The sequence below is a fragment of the Alligator sinensis genome, unplaced genomic scaffold, assembly GCF_000455745.1.
Source record: "Alligator sinensis unplaced genomic scaffold, ASM45574v1 scaffold112_1, whole genome shotgun sequence".
Lineage (NCBI taxonomy): Eukaryota > Metazoa > Chordata > Crocodylia > Alligatoridae > Alligator > Alligator sinensis.
Genome location: NW_005841892.1, coordinates 211,276 through 231,270, shown reverse-complemented (window position 1 = coordinate 231,270; position 19,995 = coordinate 211,276).

Here is a 19,995-nt window from a genome sequence, read left to right as displayed (position 1 = left end):
AAGGCCTAGGCCTACTAAGACAATTATAAGCCATCTTTAATCAGGGAGGCAGGCCACTAGATACATAATAATTAATTATGGGGGAGAACAAAAGAAAAAACAGGGATGGGAATGACAGTCATAGGTAAATAATAAGGGATCTGAGTGGGGACACGGAGCGAACATATTAGCCAGCACCCATTACCCCTCAGATGTGTTCAGGGAGTCTGTGGACACTGCCCAGTGAAACTCCACCCAGAGACATGCACGGAGGAAGGACCAGAAAACCTGACAGAGGATTCTAGACTGACTGGTCTGACTCCTGATGCTCTTAAGTAGCTATAGTGTATATATCTATATTACTTATCTATTTTACATATCTATTGAGGGAATTTGTAATTTCTCCAAAGTGTTTTGATTTAAGGTATATATTAAAGCACACAACCCATAGGCTATACACAGGAGTTATAAATGCATAGCAAGCTTCCAGAAAGTAATAGAAAAATCTGCATATGTGCAGATCTTTCTTTCAGAAGAGTAAGTGGGTTTGAATGTCTTGACTTCTCTTTGCCTTTAAGATCTCAATCATTACAGCAATGAATTATTGCAGAATGTTATGTTTAATAGAGAAGAAGCAGTGGTAAAAATATATCCCCCTTAAGAGGAAAGGTATAAAAGGGCAATATTCTTTATACTAGCCAATTGCCTATCAAGAATGAGGTGGGGGGGGCGGGGGGACTGGGGATGGAGTGCCGCTGCCTAATGCCCCATGCTGCCACAGTGTCTCTTGCAGGGAGCAGTGATATTCTTTTAAATTTTGATTTCCATCCTTAGAGGTTTCTTAAGACCTAGCTAGAGATAAAGCCTGGCTAGATAAAGCCTTGGGATGATATAGTTGGAGGAGGTCCTGCTTTGGTGGGGGGGCGGGGTCTAGATGACCTCCTGAGGTCCCTTTAAACCCTAATTTTCTATTATGATATCATTTTATGAAATTAAATAATCCTGGAAAACATGATCCACCAGAAAGCCTCTAAGTCTTTCCTGTAATCCTCTCACCTATGCTCAATTATCATTCACCTTTACTTTATTGCACACTACACTTTATAAAAATTAGTCTGTCCCAATCATTCAAATCACAGTGAAATGATTGCAGTGGTGACAGGTAATGTACATATCATGTAACTCCTCTACCTGCTTCTAGCCATTTGTGCTCTTTTCAGATCTGATAATTTGATATTAAATTAATCTATGACCAGTCATTTGCCAACAGTAAGCTATTACAAATATTCACACCATCATCATAGTTGTAAACGTAATATTGCCTCAGTCTCTTATCCATGAAAGACTTAGCTTGCTGAAACATTTTTTAATATATTCAAATTATTTTTACTTCATGTTAGTGCTTCAACCAAAATACTAATTGGGTATAATTTATTAACTCATATAATCTTAGTAAATTCCTGTTATGAAAACTGTAATAAGAGTTTCACAGTATGACAGTAGGTTTCCTCAACTGTATTTTTAATAACAACATTTAAGAAGGATTCATTATATTTTTTATACACAATTAATAAATAAATTGAAGACTGAATCCAATAAACAACTTCCTTGCAAACTGTTTTTAAGAGGTGTTCAAGAAAGTATTTGACAGTAATTTAATGTAGGTTGCAGGGGAAATCATGAGCTGGTGCAGATAATCACAAGTTAATTTATCGCCAATAAATTATAAATAAATATTGGTAAAGTTAGAGGTCACATGAGGATAAATGATCTTGAAAGAAGTCTGAAACTGGTAGCAGTCTAGAATTTTCTGAGTGCAGAGTAGCTCACAGGGAATGTAATTCACACCAGTGCAGTTTGACAGATAATTTATAATCACAAGCAAGGAGCTTGAGTCATTGAGCTGCTAGTCAATCTTCAAACTGCAAAACAGGAAAAGTTGAATGAAATGAAAGATTTTCACCCACAAAGTCATCTTGTCTACTGCTATGCTTTCAGTTACCACCTTTCAGATGATGACTTTCATATCTGTTCCTCACCATGAATCTCGCTGCCTACAATACATCCTCATAGATGCCCTGTTGCTCCCTCAAATGAAACATCAGACACTGAAATCCATATCCTTGTCGAGCCCTGTTGACAATTCTACTATTTGCCATTCTAGCCATCATCACTGAGGTAATTCTTTGTTTAACTCTTCTTTTGTACCTATATTCTGTTACTTTCCTCAATCCCTCTACAACCTCTCCAAAAATAAAGACCTACAACAATTAAAATCAATTAGTAAGATCAAAGGAGATGCAATTTAAAGAAAAAAGGGACATATTTGCCGATCCAGAATGCATTCTTTTCCATCATCCAACAGTAATGCCTGGGTTGGTCTCATGGCATGGAGAAACTCACAGTTGTATGGAAACATTCAGAATAAGAGCTATAAAAAGTGAAAATACAGATGGATAACATACTATACTCATATATATTTAAGTATACTATTGTAACCCTTCTACTGGGTACTGGTTGACAGCAATGAGGGCCAGGTTTAAATTTTGTGGTACCCGATAAGTTTTCACTGTGGCTTGAGCCCCCACCCCAAAATCTGGAATCACTGAATTTGATTGAGGTATTCTGCATAAACAAAAACCCCTCCTTGCAAGCAGTGTAAACACAAAGGACAGATTTATTACAGAAAACAAAGGCAAAGAAAATAACCCCCCCATCACCAAATGCAATTTAAAACACTACCATCTACAAGGCATAGTCTATAGGTTGCACCCTCTTGGGAAGCCGTCACTCATCCACGCAGTCTGGGACTTGGAGCTCTCCCAAAGGGTAGTTCCAGGGGTTTGTACCCCTATATCTGCCCTTCAGCAATGGGCTGGAGAGGGAGGACCACACCAGAGAGTCCTACGAGTCTTGCTCTTTGGGTTTGCTGTGCCACAGAGAACTGCTAGAGTCCTTTTGCATTGCAAGGGGGCTCTCACTGCTCTCTGGCAAGCTGTAAGGCAGGGGTTCCCAACCCCTGGGCCACAGACCAGTACCAGGCCATGAAGGGTTGGCTGCCGGTTTGCAGGAGGGTTGGCTGTTGGACCAGAAGTGACTGTGGACCAGCAAAACCTGGACCAGAAAGCTGCAAACTGGAAGTGACCAGCATACTGCTCATCTGCAGTTTCCTGGTGCACGGTCACTTCCAGTCTATGGTTTTCTGGTCTGTGGTTTGCTGGTTCTCAGCATAAAAAAGGTTGGGAACTCCTGCTGTAGGGCATCGACCTCCACTTCTGTGTGGTGGCTTTGAAGGGTTAACTGTGGCTTCTGTCATCATACTGCTCACCAAAATTCCTAGTCCCAATCCCCATCTCTGCTGGTGCAGAAAATTGGAACAGAACTGAAAGAAGGGTCAGGCCTTTCTGTGCTGGGCCTGGATTAGGAACAAAAGACAGCCAGGCCATTTTGCACTGAGGCCTGGACCAACAACAAAAGGTGCCAGGGTCCTTACCCTGGCCTAAAACCTGCCAGGTCTCCCCCTGTCCCAAAACTGTGCCAGGCCTTTAATCCTGTCTAAAAACTACCAGGCCTTTAATCCTGGACAAAAACTGCAAGCAGAACTGCCAGCTTCAAACCATGGTCAGTGTGCTCCAGGAATTAATAATCCCATGGTACTATCTCTCTCAAAACCCAGGAAATACAAAAGGGAACATATAGCAAGACTCAGTTACACAGCTATATGAAAGCAAAAGAAGCTGCAACAGCAACAAGATGTGCCAAGCACTCAGCATGGCCCAAATGCGCTAGGTCATACCCTGGCCCAACACATGCCAACAAAACTGCCAATCTCCAATCCTGCTCAGCATGTTCCAGAGATTCATACCCCCTGTTCAAGGCCTTAAAGGCCCAAATTTGCCAGGCCTTTAATCCTGGCCAAAACTGCCAGGCTCCAAACCTGGTTAGTCTGTTTGAGGGATTAATACCTCCACGATATCATCTCATATAAAACCCAGAAAAAAGTTAAAGGGGAAAAAGAGGTAAAGAAGCTGAGTCCCAAGCTTTGAGACAGACTCTCTTTTTCCCTTACCTCAGATTTTCCTTTCACATAGCTCTAACTTGCTTCTCCAGTGCAGAGGTGGGGAGACCCCTCCATGGGGAGCAGTTTCTACAACTCTCAATTCATCTTTCCAGCTCTCAGCTGCCCCAGGAGAAAGAAACTTGAGAAGTTCCTATATATACGGCATGACCTCACACAAGCTTTTTCCAATCAGGGTTTGCCCTGATCCCAGCCTTTCTCTCAATCAATTAATTTAAAAAAAAGAACATTGCCCAGTTTAGGCAATCAGGCTAGGGGTCTGATTTCCCCCTCTCTAAACTGATGGAAACTAGCTTTTTTTTACAGTAAACAAAAGGGAGTATCCCTAGATAATAGGCCTAACAAAAGACAAAGGTGTCTGCCTACCTGCAGTATCTCCTGCTTCTTTCCAGATTAAGAAACAGACAAGATACAGCAAAGCAAACATATATTTAACCTGGTCATATTCAAACTAAAAATATTTACAGCAATATAAACTAGAACACTTGGCAGTACAAAATGTTTCTACATTGTGTGTGTTACAATATAATTATAGTATAATATATACATATTATACCATTTCATAGTTGTTAGGGACAGAAGGAACCTCTATAGATCATCGAGTCTGACCCCCTGCCCTGGGCAGGAAAAAGCATTGGGGTCATATGACCCTAGCCAGGTGCTTGTCCAGTCTTCTGTTAAAGACCCCCAAGGTAGGTGTTAGACCTCAACTCCATGCGGCACCCAACAACTAGGAAGACAACGATCCAATTGCTCAGAGAGCAAACACCAGCACACATTTCTCACAACAACTATATTCAAAATGGAGACAGCTTAGGACTAGCTCCAACAAACCAGGGAACCGCCATGAACATTAGTTCTTTTTACATTTATACACCTTGGCTCATACTCATTAACATTTACTCCACCTTTGTCCCTCCTTTGTTCCACCCATATTTCTTCCTACCTCAAGCTCTGCCTCTGTTTACTATTTTTTTCATTAGCATGGAATTACCTATGCGTTTGATGTATTTACATGTCTTTTTGCTATGGGCACATGTCTAAGACCCTGACCCCACTTCTTTGGTCACTGGGCGAACTTTGACCAAAACTTGGAAGCTTTTGGAGGCCTCTTTACAAATCACCATTCACCTTTTCACATATGTTTATTTCAGATTGTTACCAGTTATGTGTTGTCTTTCACATTCCAGTCTCTTTTTCAGTCCTATGTTGTACCATCTCCACATTCCTAAGACTTCACTTCATTCACAGCACACCAGCTTACACAGACTTACTTGAAAATGGCTGACACAGTTAAGATGGTTACTTAGCATAAGCAAATGGATGGCTTAGCATAAGCATTCATAAGCAAAATCTGCTCTATCTCCTAATGATAGCCAGTGGTTTGCATCCAGTTTCTTTTACACAACGAGCTATACATCTTATAATAATACTATATGCTTAGAAAAAATACTTACCTAAGTGTCTTGCAATATTACTTTTAACATGTCATTCTGCCTTGTGGTTAGCAGCTCTGCTAGGCCACAGGTTAAAGCCTTTTATTCAGCTGCAAATCCAATGCTCCCCAAGATCCAAATACTGACATCCTAACAGTAGGGGAGAGCACCACCTCCCTTGGAAGCCCGTTCCAGATTCTGGCAACCCTTATTGTAAAGTTCTTCCTAACATCCAACCTAAATCTGCTTTCGGTCAATTTGTGTCCATTGTTCCTGGTTATTCCAAGGGGTGCCCTGGTAAACGTAGCATCTCCAATTTCTTGCTGCCCTCCCCACCTCCCCCGCAATGAATTTGTAAACGGCCACAAGATCCCCTCTCAGACTTCTCTTGCAGAGGCTGCAGAGATCCAGGTCCCTCAGTCTCTCCTCATACGGCCTTACCTGCAGGCCCCTAACCATATGAGTAGCCCTCCTCTGGAGCCTCTCAAGGTTGTCCACATCCCCTTGAAGTGTGGTGCCCAGAACTGGATGCAGTACTCCAACTGCAGCCTAACCAATGCCGCATAGAGGGGAAGTATCACCTCCCTGGACCTGTTCATGATGTACCCGCTAATGCATGATAAAGTGCAGTTAGCTTTACTGATTACTTCATCACATTGATGGCTCATGTTCATCTTGGAGTCAGTTATGACTCTGAGATCCCTTTCTGCCACTGTGCTGCTGAGAAGGTCATCCCCTAGCCTATAGATGTGTTGGTGATTCCTTCTCCATAGATGCAGCACTTTGCACTTGTCTTTGTTGAACTGAATCCTATTCTTTCCTGCCCACTTTTCCAACCTAACCAGGTCTGCCTGGATTTGATCCCTTTCCACTAGTGTGTTAACTGTACTGCATAATTTTTTGTCATCTGCAAATTTGGACAAAGTTCTTTCCACACCCTCATCCAAGTCGTTGATGAAGACAATGAATAGCACAGGTCCAAGGACCAAGCCTTGGGGAACCCCACTGCCCACATCTTTCCAGGTCAATACTGATCCATCCACCACCACTCTGGGGGTGACCCTTAAGCCAATTTGTCATCCACCTGACCATGCAATCATCTATGTCACAGTCGATCAGTTTGTTTATGAGAATAGGATGAGTTACTATATCAAAGACTTTCTTAAAATCCAAGTAGATATACCTTGACTCCTGCATCTAAGCATTCTCAGACCTAGTCATAAAAAGAAACAAAGTTAGTTAGGAAGGATCTACCTGCTATCAACCCATGTTGGTTGCCCTACAGCATTATTTTTCCTACTGGGCTCCCACAAATGTGATTCTTGATAATTTTTTGAAAGGTTTTCCCAAGAGTAGAGGTGAGACTAATGAGCCTCTAATTATGCAGAACCTCCTTCCTCCACTTCTTGAAAATAGGGACCACATTGGCCCATTTCCAGTCCTCTGCGACCTGACCTGAGCACCATGAGTGCTCAAACAGCCATGCCAGTGGCTCTGCTACGACACTGGCCAATTCCTTCAGCACTTTGGGATGAAGATCATCTAAGCCTGCTGACATAAACACATTCAGCCTCTTCAAGTGTCCCTTTACTAGGTTGGTGCTGACCATCGGTGGGCTGGTGTTCCTCCTGTGCCTATCTATGATCCAATTGGGAGATTTGTTTTGATTCATATTCAGGAATACAGAGGCAAAAAACTCATTGAAGAGTTCAGCTTTGTCCCTCCTATCTGTCACCAAATGCCCTAGCCTATCTTGCAGGGGCCTATGTTACCTTGCACCTTCTTTTTGCTCCCTATATACCTGAAGAAGGACTTTTTGTTGTCTTTAATTTTTGTTGCCAGCCTGAGTTGAATTGATGCTTTGGCCTTTCTAACTGACTCCGTGCAAGTGCGAGCCTTGGTAGCTACTCCTTGCTTCCACAGTCTGTATGCCTCTTTCTTTGCCCTAGACTTTCCTGGATTTCCCTATTTACCCAAGAGGGATTCTTGGCCTCTTTGCCCCTGTTTGCATGCAATGGGATTATCTCCTTGTACACCCAAAGGATAATTCCCTTGAAAAATAACCACGTTTCCTGGACTCCCATTTTGCCAATGCACTTGATCATCAATGCCTCATTAACTAATCTCCTGAGCACATTAAAATTAGCCTTTTTGAAGTCTAACACTGCTGCCCTACTGGTTACTTTTTCCACCCTATGCCGGATAGTGAATTCAATCAATTGATGGTCACTATCCCCTGGGTTACCTTGTACCCACAGATCCTCCACCAGATTATCCCCTGTTTTCATACACTATATATAGCATTACTTTTCTGACACAGAACAAAGTGGAAGAGGCCTACTGAAAACCTTCTGGTAAAAGATAAGATGGGAGAGCAGCAAGGGGATGCCATGATAAGCATCTACTACAGGTCTTCAAAACAGGAGAACAAGGTGGAGTGTGTCAGAGATAACTTTGATAGAGATGATAGGGCAGCTAAAGGGGAAGCTCTTTTTTTTTATTTACTTCTCACAAACAGGGCGCGATTGGCTGAAAATGTAAAGGTGGAAGGTAACTTTGAAATGATAGAATGAAATGATAGAATTAAAGATTCAAAGGGAGGCAGGAAGGAGAGCACCACAATAAGGACACTGAACTTCAGAAAAGCAGACTTTAACAAACTGCAGGTGGGCAGGAGCCCCTGGGAGGGAAGTCTGAGAGGAAAAGGAGTGCAGGAGAACTGACTATTCTTTAAGGAGATCCTTTTAAGCATGCAGGAACAAACTATCCAGTTGAGATGGAAGAATGAGAAGTGCAACAAGAGACCAGCCTGGCTAGACAGCAGTGTCTTCAATGAATTGGAACTCAAAAAGGAACCCTATACACAATGGCTACTTGGTCATGGTATTATGGAAAAGTGTAGGAGTATTGCATGGGTGTACAGGGAGAAAATTAGGAATGGCAAGGCACAAACTGAGATGTACCTGGCAAGGGACATAGAAAGCACAATAAAGGGATTCTACAAGGATGTTAAAAGCAAGAAGAAGATGAGAGAAGCAATAGATCCTGTACAGAATGAAGTACATAATTTAGTTATGGGTGATGCAAACAAAACTGAAGCATTTTGTGCCTTTTGTACTTTGGTCTTCAAAAATAGGTCAGCTACCAGATGAGAAGTGCAGTTGTCAGCAAAAATATGGAAGGACACAAGAAGCCAAGGATAATGGTAGAAGAGGTTAGGGATTACTTAGAGAAGGTAGATATTTTCAGATTAGTAGGGCCATGTGGGATGCACCCATGAGTACTGAAGAAACTGTCTGAGGTAATTTCAGAACCATTGGCTATTCTGACTTCTATACTTGGAAAGATCATGGAACATTCCCTTAAGGAACCCACTGTGAAGCACCTAGAAGAGAACAAGGTGATCAGGAACAGCCAGTATTGATTCAGCAAGACCAAGTCAGGCCTAACCAACCCAATTCCCTTCTACAATTAGGTGACAGTCTCTATGGATGGGAAATAAAATGTGATTTATCCTGAAATTTACACTGTTTTCCATGACATTGCTAATAACTGGCAAAGGAAATACTGCTACATGAAGGTAGTGGAAAATGGATACATAACTGGATGGATCATTGTGCTTAATGAGTAGTATCAGTAGTTCAATTTCTAGTTGTGGTGAGGTATTGAGTGGAGTTCCCCAGGGGTCCATACTGAGTCTGGTATTGGTTGATACCATCATTAGTGGTTCGTACAATTGGACTGAGTGCACACTCAGCAAATTTACTAATGATACCTGTGGGGGCCGAGGGGGATCGAGGATCAGGAGTCCTCGGGAACGCTAGCTGGGGTTGTGGCTGTGATCCTGTGACGGGAAGATGGGTACTCTCTATCACCGGAGCAGAATTAGGCACAGACGAGACACGTATCAATTGGAAAAACAGAGATGGCTTTACATACAGTGTAGAGTCGTATACAGCTCAGGCAATCGTAGTTGCAACAATTCTAATCTCTAGTCGCTAATCGAGGCGCTCTTGTAGACCGGGTAGCTTGGGTCTAACTTGGGCATGCAACATGGAGGATACGTCACAAGGCTTCATCGACAGGGAGTCGTTGGCAGGTGATCAAGCTGCCGGAGTTCCACTCCAGGGGAAATCGTGGAGTTCTCCAACTAGGACGGAAATGCCCCTAACCTTTTATACGGCTAGCGAGCCAATTGCCAGCCGCCACGTAGGAATAATTTAACATCGGCCAATTGTATTATGCAAATCTGCATTTCCTCGGCGGGAACTCTATCCACGCTGGAACTCTTCACCATGCCGAGACTTCCCCTGCCTTACCATGCCTTGTGCTAGAAAGTTCCACTGTGTCGAGGCACTGATCTAAATCAGCTCTGACATGCCCCCTTGCTGAAGACACAGCTGGGACTTGCAGCACGTGCACGCCACCCAAGTTATCGCTCCTTTCTAAAGATAACTGACTATGTACAAAAGTATACAACGACAGTAGTTCGTCCTCTACAGATTGAACCAAATAGTAACCAACACATACACACACACATCAATATATTGGTCACAAAAAGTTCAATCACGAGGAGTTCAATAGGTGTCATGGCAGAGTCACACGTCAGATGACCTCTGCGTCTCTCTTTCTCTCTCTGGATCCGCTTCTGACACGTATTTCGAACCTCGGGTAAACCTGTAGAAAAAAGAATTCTTAGACACTGTTAATTAACTTATATAACACTATCCATTTAGAGAGGTAATCAGATCTCTTCTCTTGGTTCCCCACTCTCATTCAAGCACATGACAAAGGTGCTTGAACTCGACTCAGCTCCGGATGGCTCTTGCACGCCCCCAGATGCACCGTCAAGAATGACGATCCACACACGGGCACTGCGTTGTCTTGTCCTAGCATGATGAGGACGTTCCGGAGTCGCCGTCTGGATCCTTTGGACACTGGAAACCCAACTCATGGGCCAACTGCCATTGACCCTCGTCTCCCAGGATCCGCAGCTGTCACTTGGTGAGACTGGAGTGGTGCAACAGGAAACCAAACATAATCCTCTCCTCTCTCATCCTCTGCGGCAGTTGCCACACTCACTCTGGGTCATTCGAAGTCCCTTCATGAGCACTTGGACTCGCAATTATTGTAGAGGACTCATGAAAACTGCTAAAGCTTTATTCCCACAGGTCAGTGCAGCCTTACCCATGCCTACAGATGTTCCTTGACATTCTCTAATCCCTCATGACTGGATCCTTGTAAAAGAATTTCACTGGAAAAAACTGTCTGCAGCCTAGATGGAATGGACCTTATCAAGTCTTACTGACCACCAATACAGCTGTAAAGGTTAATGGAAAGTCTGCCTGGATCCATGCATCTCATTGCAGAAGAACCTTAACACCAAAAGAAGTAGAACAAATCGACCCGGAACTGACCCAGCTGGATTTAAGTCCCACTCCAACAGGAACTGGATTTGATGAGGAAGAAGGTCTCCCCAATGTAAGTGCTGAAGCAGCTCACTGGGTTGAGCCCCCTCACACCTACAACCTGCGTCCGAAGAAAAAATAAACCAAATACAAGAATTTCAATAAAAGAAATCTTCCCTATGGTGAAGCAGGTGACAATGTAATCCAGAAGAATTGCCTGCAGAGGCAAGCCAAACAATACTTGCCAACAGAATTCAACATAATGAAGCTGTTGATGTTAATGTTAGTGGTACTAGCTATGGCAAATGCAAATGTGTATTTACAGTTCCTGAAAAGGGTTAGTTTGGCCTTAAATATTTCTGACTGTTGGGTCTGTGGACTTATCCCCAGAACTTATGACAAAGGATTTCTAATGATACCTCTACCTTTAACCCTTCTAAATTTAACTGTGTGGTGGGCAGACCCAAACAATGCCACCTGGAATGATGCCAAGTACCTTAAGGTGACACCTCAGCAGGGAGAAATGTGTTGGGTACGCAACTACTCCCAACAGCGAAATTATTCAGTGGGGCATAGTAACTGTAACCACTATGATATGGGTAATGGAGTATGGATGAATAATCACACCAAAGACAGAACATGACGCAAAAGTTTCAAAAGTTGGTATAACCCATATGAGCAATCAACCACTGGCAACTCAATAACCTGTAAATCAATATAGCTACCAAATATTAGTGTGTGGGATTGCTCTCTAATAGGAGGACATTGTCATAAAAATGGCACACCCATACCAACAACAAGTGTATGGGGAAGACCTAGTCCTGTGGAGGGCTGGGGTCATCACATGTCTAACTTCCTTTACAATGATCAGTATAATGAAAATAAAAAAAAACCTCATCCAGCTGGATAGCCTTAAAGGGAACCTATTGGGTATGTGGTACAAAAGCTTACCACCAGCTACCACCTGGCTGGTTTGGGTCTTGCTATTTAGCTTGGTTAACTCCAGCAGTAAGAATAACCAAGTCCTTACCCCAAGGTCGCCTCAGAAATCAGAGGGAAAGCCCTAACCCGTCAAATCAAGAACAAGCTGCTTGAGCTACTTTACAGACATATAAGAATCCTTAACAGTAGGAAAGCTGATCGGATGTTCAGTGTGGGGGACGAGGGGGAATCGAAGATCAGGAGTCCTCAGGAACGCTAGCTGGGGTTGCGGCTGCGATCCCGTGATGGGAAGATGGGTACTCTCTAGCACCGGAGCGGAATTAGGCACAGACGAGACACGTATCAATTGGAAAAACAGAGATGGCTTTACTTACACTGTAGAGTCATATACAGCGCAGGCAATCGTAGTTGCAACAATTCTAATCTCTAGTCGCTAATCGAGGAGCTCTTGTAGACCGGGTAGCTCGGGTCTAACTCGGGCATGCAACACGGAGGATACGTCACAAGGCTTCGTCGACGGGGAGTCGTTGGCAGGTGATCAAGCTGCCGGAGTTCCACTCCAGAGGGAATCGTGGAGTTCTCCAACTAGGACGGAAATGCCCCTAACCTTTTATACGGCTAGCGAGCCAATTGCCAGCCGCCACGTGGAAATAATTTAACATCGGCCAATCGTATTATGCAAATCTGCATTTCCTCGGCGGGAACTCTATCCACGCCGGAACTCTTCACCATGCCGAGACTTCCCCTGCCTTACCATGCCTTGTGCTAGAAAGTTCCACTGTGTCGAGGCACTGATCCAAATCAGCTCTGACAATATCAAGCTAGGTGGAGCTGCAGATATTCCAGAGGGTAGGCCTATGATCCAGAAAGACCTGAATAGCTTAGAGAAATGGTCTGCATTCAATCAGAAAAGATTCAACAAGGACCCATGCAAATTCTTGCCCTTATGATGGAATAAATATGTGAACAAATACAGACCAGGGAATGATCAAGTAGGCTGCAGATCTGCAGAGAAGGACCTGGAGGTCACAGTAGACCATAAGCAAATATGAATATGAAGCAACATATTTTGCTCTTGTTGCAAAAAAAACCCAAAAACCAGCAGCATACTGGGTTGTATAAACAGGAGTGTCACTTGCAAACAAAGGGAATAGATTCTATCTCTCTATTCAGTACTGGTAAGGCTCCAAGTATTAAGTCCAATTTTGAGCTTCCCATTACAAGAAGGATGTGGGCATTTTGGAAATAGTCTAGTGCACAGCAACAAAAATAGAGGCTTAGGAAACATGATTTATGAGGAAAGGTTCAAAGGACTAGTGCTATTTAATTTAGGGAAGAGATGACTGAGTGGGGATTTGATTACTGTCATCAAATACTTGAAGAGCAGTTACAGAGAGGATGGAGATGAACCTTTCTCTGTGGCTTAGGGGACAAGACTAGGAGAAATGACCTCAAGCTGCATCAAGGAAACTTAGGTTGGAGCTTAGGAGGAACTTTTACTGTGAGGGTGGTGAAGCACTGAACAGACTGGCAAGAAAAGAAGTGGAATCTCCACCACTGGAAATTTTCAAGAGCAGGTTAGACAGATACTTGACTCCGATGTTTTACTCATGTATGATCCTGTCTTAAACTGGAAGCTGGATTAAATGACTTCATGAGGACCCTTCCAGCCTTGAGCTATTATGATCCTATATACAATTAATGCAAAAATCAAAAGTATATATAATATAGTAATGCATATTTGCACAATATATACTATAGTATATTTTATTATATATATCATGTAGTGATTATATGTTCTCAATGTAAAAAGAAATATTACATGTAGTATATATATATATACAATATTATGACATACAGTATATGACACACATGTATACTATATTATGACATATATGTAATACAGTAGTAATATACATATAGTATTTTAGTATTTTGTGGAACTTTATTCCAGTTCTTTAATCTACCTGAAAGTACATACAAAACATTTAAGAAAACCATCATTAGATTGAAAAAGTTATATATAAACCCTGAGGTAAAGAAAGTAAAGGAGTTACTATTCAGCTTTAAAACAGAATTTGAGAATGAAAAAGTAACAGAATTACAGAATTTCTGAACAAGGAAAGATTAAAAGCCATGAAGGACTATAGCTATAGAAAGTTCTTTAAGATTCGAGTTTATAAAGTTTTAACTATATTACCAGTTGTTTGGAGGCTAATGGAAGGAGTCAACTTTCAAAATACACTAATAAAATATTCAATTAAGTAAGTTAAAACAGCACAAGAAGAAAAATAAACTTGCCATCAATTATTTTATTCAAGTCAGTGGTTAGAAAGTAATCCATACTTTTATTTTAAACTGGTGGCATGTCTGATTCTGCTCACCAGTTCTTACTGTAGTCTAAATATTTAATGCTACAGTGAGACGCTCAAGATCATAAGATCTGACATTACTAATAGAACTAAGAGATGATGTAGACAGACTACAGGCTGAACTGACATATCTAAGACTCTTCAATCTGGAGGCTGTAAGTTAATGAAAGGATCTTTAAAGAGAGTGGAGATAGAACAATTGGAAAGGAACATATTGAGTTTTGTGTGCACTTCCTTTTTGCAGATGACACCAAGCTGGGCAGAGTAGTAGATTTTCTGGAGGGTAGGACTAAGATTCAGAGTGACCCAGACAAATTGGAGGACTGGGCCAAAAGAAATCTCATGAGCTTCAACAAGGACAAGTGCAAAGGCCTGCACTTAGGACACAACAAACCCATGCACCAGTACTGGCTGGGCAGCTGCTCTGCAGAAAATGACCTGGTGGTTACAGTGGACAATAAGCTGAATATGAGCTGGCAGTGTGCCCTTGTTGCCAAGAAGGCAATGGCATACTCAATTGCTGTCGTGGGGTGGGGTCCCTAGGAACAGGTATGATGCCCCTAGAGCCCTGTGACCTTTCCAACTTCACCCAACAGGTGCCTTCTATTTTCTCCTGCCACATCTTGATGGTTAAGATAATAGATGGTAGATAGGGAGGCTGTCTTCAAGTTGCTATGCAGTCACAGTCCTGGTGGACCCCACTAAACTGTGTGGTTTCTTAGACCCCTTGCTATATCCCTCTCTAAGTAAGTGCTTCGTGGGACACCCCAAGCCTTATGGGCTATATGAGTGACTTCAAAATCACCCCTTTATAATGCCTCATGCCTCACAGATGGTATTCAAATGCTGTTCCTCTGAGGCCTTGATATAGCTCAGCCTCCTGTTGTCATGGGACCCTTGGCCCATCTGCATGCCCTCACTGGTGCTGGGCTCTCCACAGCCCTGTCTGCATGCCCTCACTAGCGCTGGGCTTTCTGCACCCCTGTCATTGCACCCTCACTGTTGCTGGGGTCTCTTCACCCCCTGTTGCTGTGCCCTCTGGTGCTGGGGCTCTGCATAGTAGTGTTCCCCAATGAGGCCTCCTCCTAACCAATAGCCTCATCCTGATCCACCAGATTAAAAGCAGAAACCTAAATATGAGCCCCTGAGCTATAACATGAAAACAACCATAACACTGGAGGTCATACTATGTTCCTTTAAGAGGACCAGTTTCTCCCTCAAGAATGTGTGCCTCCTAGCCCTGGACACTTTAGGAGCTCCTAAACTTCATTAGTCTCACCAGCAGTAGCACAGGCACCCAGATATCTCTGTGGAACTTTTCAGCATGAGCTCCACTCCCCCTGGCAGCTGCCAGGGCCCTAACTACCTTCAGTTCCAGCCCTGGGGCTTATATGGGCCTAGGGCCCTGCCTTCTTCTGGTCAGCTGACTGGGTGCAGATGCAGGCTAATTCCCTTGTTAGACTGCTGCCACAGTAACCTGCACCTGTGGGATTTCTGCCTGGCTCCTAGGGCCCTCTTTCTAGGAAGTTTCTGCCCTTAAAGGAGCAGGCACCTTAGTGCCCTGCAGCAGCTGCATTGGTAGGTGTGTTGCTAGTAGGTCAAGGGAAGTAATTATTTCTTTCTATTCAGCACTGGTGAGGCCACATCTGGAGTGGTGTTCAGTTTTGGACCCTCCACTACAAAAAGGAAGTGGACAAATTGGAAAGAGTCCAGCAAAGGGTGACAAAAATGGTGAGGGGGCTGGTGGACATGACTTATGAGGAAAGACTGGGGGAACTGGGATTATTTAGTTTAGAGAAGAGGAGACTGATAGGAGACTTAATAGCAGTCTTCAAGTACCTGAAGCGGGGTTCAAAAGATGTTGGAGCTAGGGTATTGTCAGTGGTAGCAGATGACAGAACAAGGAGTGACAGTGTCAGGTTGCAGAAATGGAAGTTTAGGTTAGATATTAGGAAGAATTTTCTCACTAGAAGGGTAGTAAAACACTGGAACAAGTTACCCAGAGAGGAGGGGGCAGCTCCATCCTTGGGGGTTTTCAAAACCCAGCTAGACAAAGCTTTGGCTGGGAAGATCTAGTTGGGGCTAGTTCCTCTTTGAGCAGGGGGTTGGACTAGATGGCCTCCTGAGGTCCCTTACAACCCTAAATTTCTATCATTCTATAATTCTATACCCTGTGCGGGTTCAGAATACTGTGGAAAAGATAGGACAACAATATTTTAAGGATTTAATAGATAATTACACTATTTGTTTCCTTAACTATAAGGAAAGAGGAGAAGTGGGCTCTCAAAATTTCTTGGCTTACCCTTTAAATATGTTTTCTCTTTGTGGCTTCTTATTATTATTACAAGAAATAGGCCATTTTTGCCAAATTGGTAATTCACAACATAAGGTAAACATTGCATAAATTAATATTGGTTACCTGCCTGCCTGTCAGTCTTCCTTCCACAACTGAAAAATGGTACTGATTAGTTAAAGCTCATAAAAGGCTTTGAAGATTGAAATGGCTACCTGTATATAGGTGCCAAACATGACATCAATAAGCTGTCACCCAGCCTTAGTGCACAAGTGTCTCTATTGTAGGAAATGAATCATGCTTCAGAGATGTATAACATTCCTATAATGGGAGCACTTTAATGGCCAATGGAGGTAACAGAATTGCTCCTGCACTTTGCCTGCAGGCTTCATTTTGATCATTCAGTAAGTAAAACAGAATTCTGCATATTTTGTCAAATTTTCTAATTAGTTTTGTGACACTGGTTTACTTTTTTTTCCAGAAAGTTTTATTTCTTCTGTTACCAGTGCACACAGAAGGTCTTGATTGTGAGCCCCTGACAATCGTACCTTTTCCTGGAATTTGTTCTAATCAACAGTTGTGTTTCATAAACGATAGCAAAAGTGGCTGGAATCAGAATACTCCTCCATCCATATACTGGTGGCTGATCCAGGAGACCAGTCATTTAGGTACTGTTAGAAAGAAGAATTATGGGATACGCACAGAATATGTAAATGCTTTATCAAATTCATTCCTATTAAGCATTTTTTCTCTGTGCTTCATTTCTGGAAACAAAGCATAACTGAAAGGAAAAAACAAAACAAAACCCAGATAACAGCTGAATTTACCAAAGCAATTCATTACAACTCAGTAGTTATAGTCTTTGGATAGTCCCTGGAAGAACTCTAAGAAGTATTTAAAGGATTAAAAACAAGTCTTGAATGACTCCAGGAGCTAAATCTCTTGATTTTAACAAGAGAAAGATAAAAGATTGAAGAACAGATCACAATTTATAAGTGCCTTTACAATATCTAAATATCCATATGGGGAACAAAAGTTAAAAACAGAGCTCTTCAGTTTGAAAAAAGGTGTAACAAAATCCAGTGTTCAGAACGTAAACATTAATAATTTCAGGGAAAAAAAAAGATACACAATTTTAATAGTGAGCATAATTAATCAGTGGAACAATTTACCACAGGTTATAATTAAATATTTTTTTTCTAAATAATGGGGCTACAGGTCAAATAGGAGTTAATTCAGTGGTGTCCTCTGATTAGATTATAATAATTAATTATAACTAATTTGAATTAGATTATTACATCAGATTAGATTATCACAATTGTTTTTATGACTTTGTAATCTATCAATCTATCAGCTGTCTGTGGTAGAAAAACATTTTGCAGATGTGATGCAGGAGAAATAGGTAAAAGATTTTCAAAGGGATAAGCAAATGATTGAACTACTATTCATTTTGATAATCTTCCCCAAATGATTTGTCTCAGGTCACATAAAGTGTTGGTGCTGTATCCAGAAACTGAATCCAGAGCTCCTGTATCCTGGCCTTGTGCTTAGGAAAAGGATAGGGCTGTATACTTCCCAGAATTCAGTTCTTTCCCAAAAATAAAAAACTCAGTCTTTCAGCCCTGTTTCTAAATGAGTCCTGCCTGTATACTAATATCAGTTAGGGTGGTTTTATGTCTTCCTACAAACTCAAGTATATAAAATATGAGTTGTTCAACCTTCCACTCCCCACAAAGGCCAATAAATCTTTAAGCACCGGTGAAAAAGCAAGTAGTTACTCAAAGGGGGCAAAAAAATAAAATAAAAAAATAAAAACCTTAGTGCAATCCCAAAGGTGCCTTTCAATTTCCATTATATAACCAAGAAAGAAACTTGGCACTTTTTAAAATGCAATGGTAAAAAAGTGAAAGGAATTATTTCTGCTCATGAAACTGAACCAGTTGATTTTTTACAACTCAGTAAAAATATAACCGAGAGCATCAAGGAGAAAAATGGCAGTGATCCAGCCATGTCAGAGTGTAAGGAGTGACCAAGAAAACACTACTCAAGACAAAGCAAACAGAATGTTATGTGAAGAATGCCCATCTGCAATGATAAGGAGGAGACAGTCTGAGATAAAGGGGGCTTGAAAACAAAAAGGAAAAAACAGGGAACTGGATTAAAAGGGCTCATTAAAATACTAAAATTCACGCCTGTAGGTGGGGAAAAAGTATGCTAATGAAACATACATGTATGTAAATGAGATACATAGCTAAAACACAGGTATAGAGACATGCTCAGTAAAGAACTTCTTGCGTCACTCCTTACAACCAATCAGCAAACAAATACGCTGGTGAGAACTTGAAAACTCATGTATAAAAGATGCTTAGTGGTAGTGATCTGGTGCGCTTGTTACGTGAAATTATTCCACTCGCACCTTTTATTGCTAGCAATAAACCATCTTTATACTTTCACCCCTGGTATCTTTATTGGCCTTTGCATACCGGGCACGATCCCAGACTTGAGCTGGGGCCCAACAAGAGAACCAGAGGTGAAGGAAAATCCTTAGACCAGTTTCTGTAAGAGATATAGACAAATTACTCAGCGAGGAGATATACAAAAAACTAGAACTCTTGGTTCCAGAATGATACCTTTTATTAGACCAACTAGAAAATGACAAGAAAATGGTCCTTTTCTGCAAGCTTTCAGGATCAAAGTCCGTTCATCAGGCTCTGGGAAAAGTGTAGATGGTACAAGATGGTAAGAAGTCCCCATAGGTAGGAAATAAACTTTATTTTTGCACAGAGGGAGCTGAAGATGGAAGTCTGTCCCTCTGGTTCCATGACAGCATCTTTGTGAGCTGTGTTGAGTAGCTCTTTGATGTGTTGATCAGATAGAATTCCTTCCCTGGAGGTGTCATATGGCAGGCAGGGAGGCAAAAAAAAGTGAGGAGATGAAACACAAAAAGTTATTTTCTTGGGGTGACATTGGTTCAAAAAGCCCTGTATGATAGACTAAGTCTGGGAAGATGTGGAGATATATATTTATTTTTTAAGTTTTGTTTTTTTTAAATGATTCCATTAACTAGCTGCCATAATAAAAACATGAAAGTATGTTTACCATGACTTCCTTTAAGAAAAAGTGAAGCAAGTGTATTGTTTTGAAATCACATTTGGATATTCATAGCATTAAAATCATTGCAGCTTGAAATTCTCATGATTTGAAGTAGCTCTTAGACAATTTCTAATTACTGCAGATATTTCAGATTTTAGAAATAATACTTAGCAGCAAATCCGTCTGTGTCTTGTCATACCAAGACAAAGTGCAAAGAGGAGTTGTGGGAGTGCATATCCTGGAGACATATCACCCACTCACGTACTCCCCACTTTGGAGTCTCACTTGTTACTCACCCACTAGGTCTTGATGTTCAAAAGGAATAAAAGATAAAAGAAGGGAGGTGAGATGTTTGTCACAGTCAGTGGTAGGACTTGAGGGTGAGCTCTTTCTT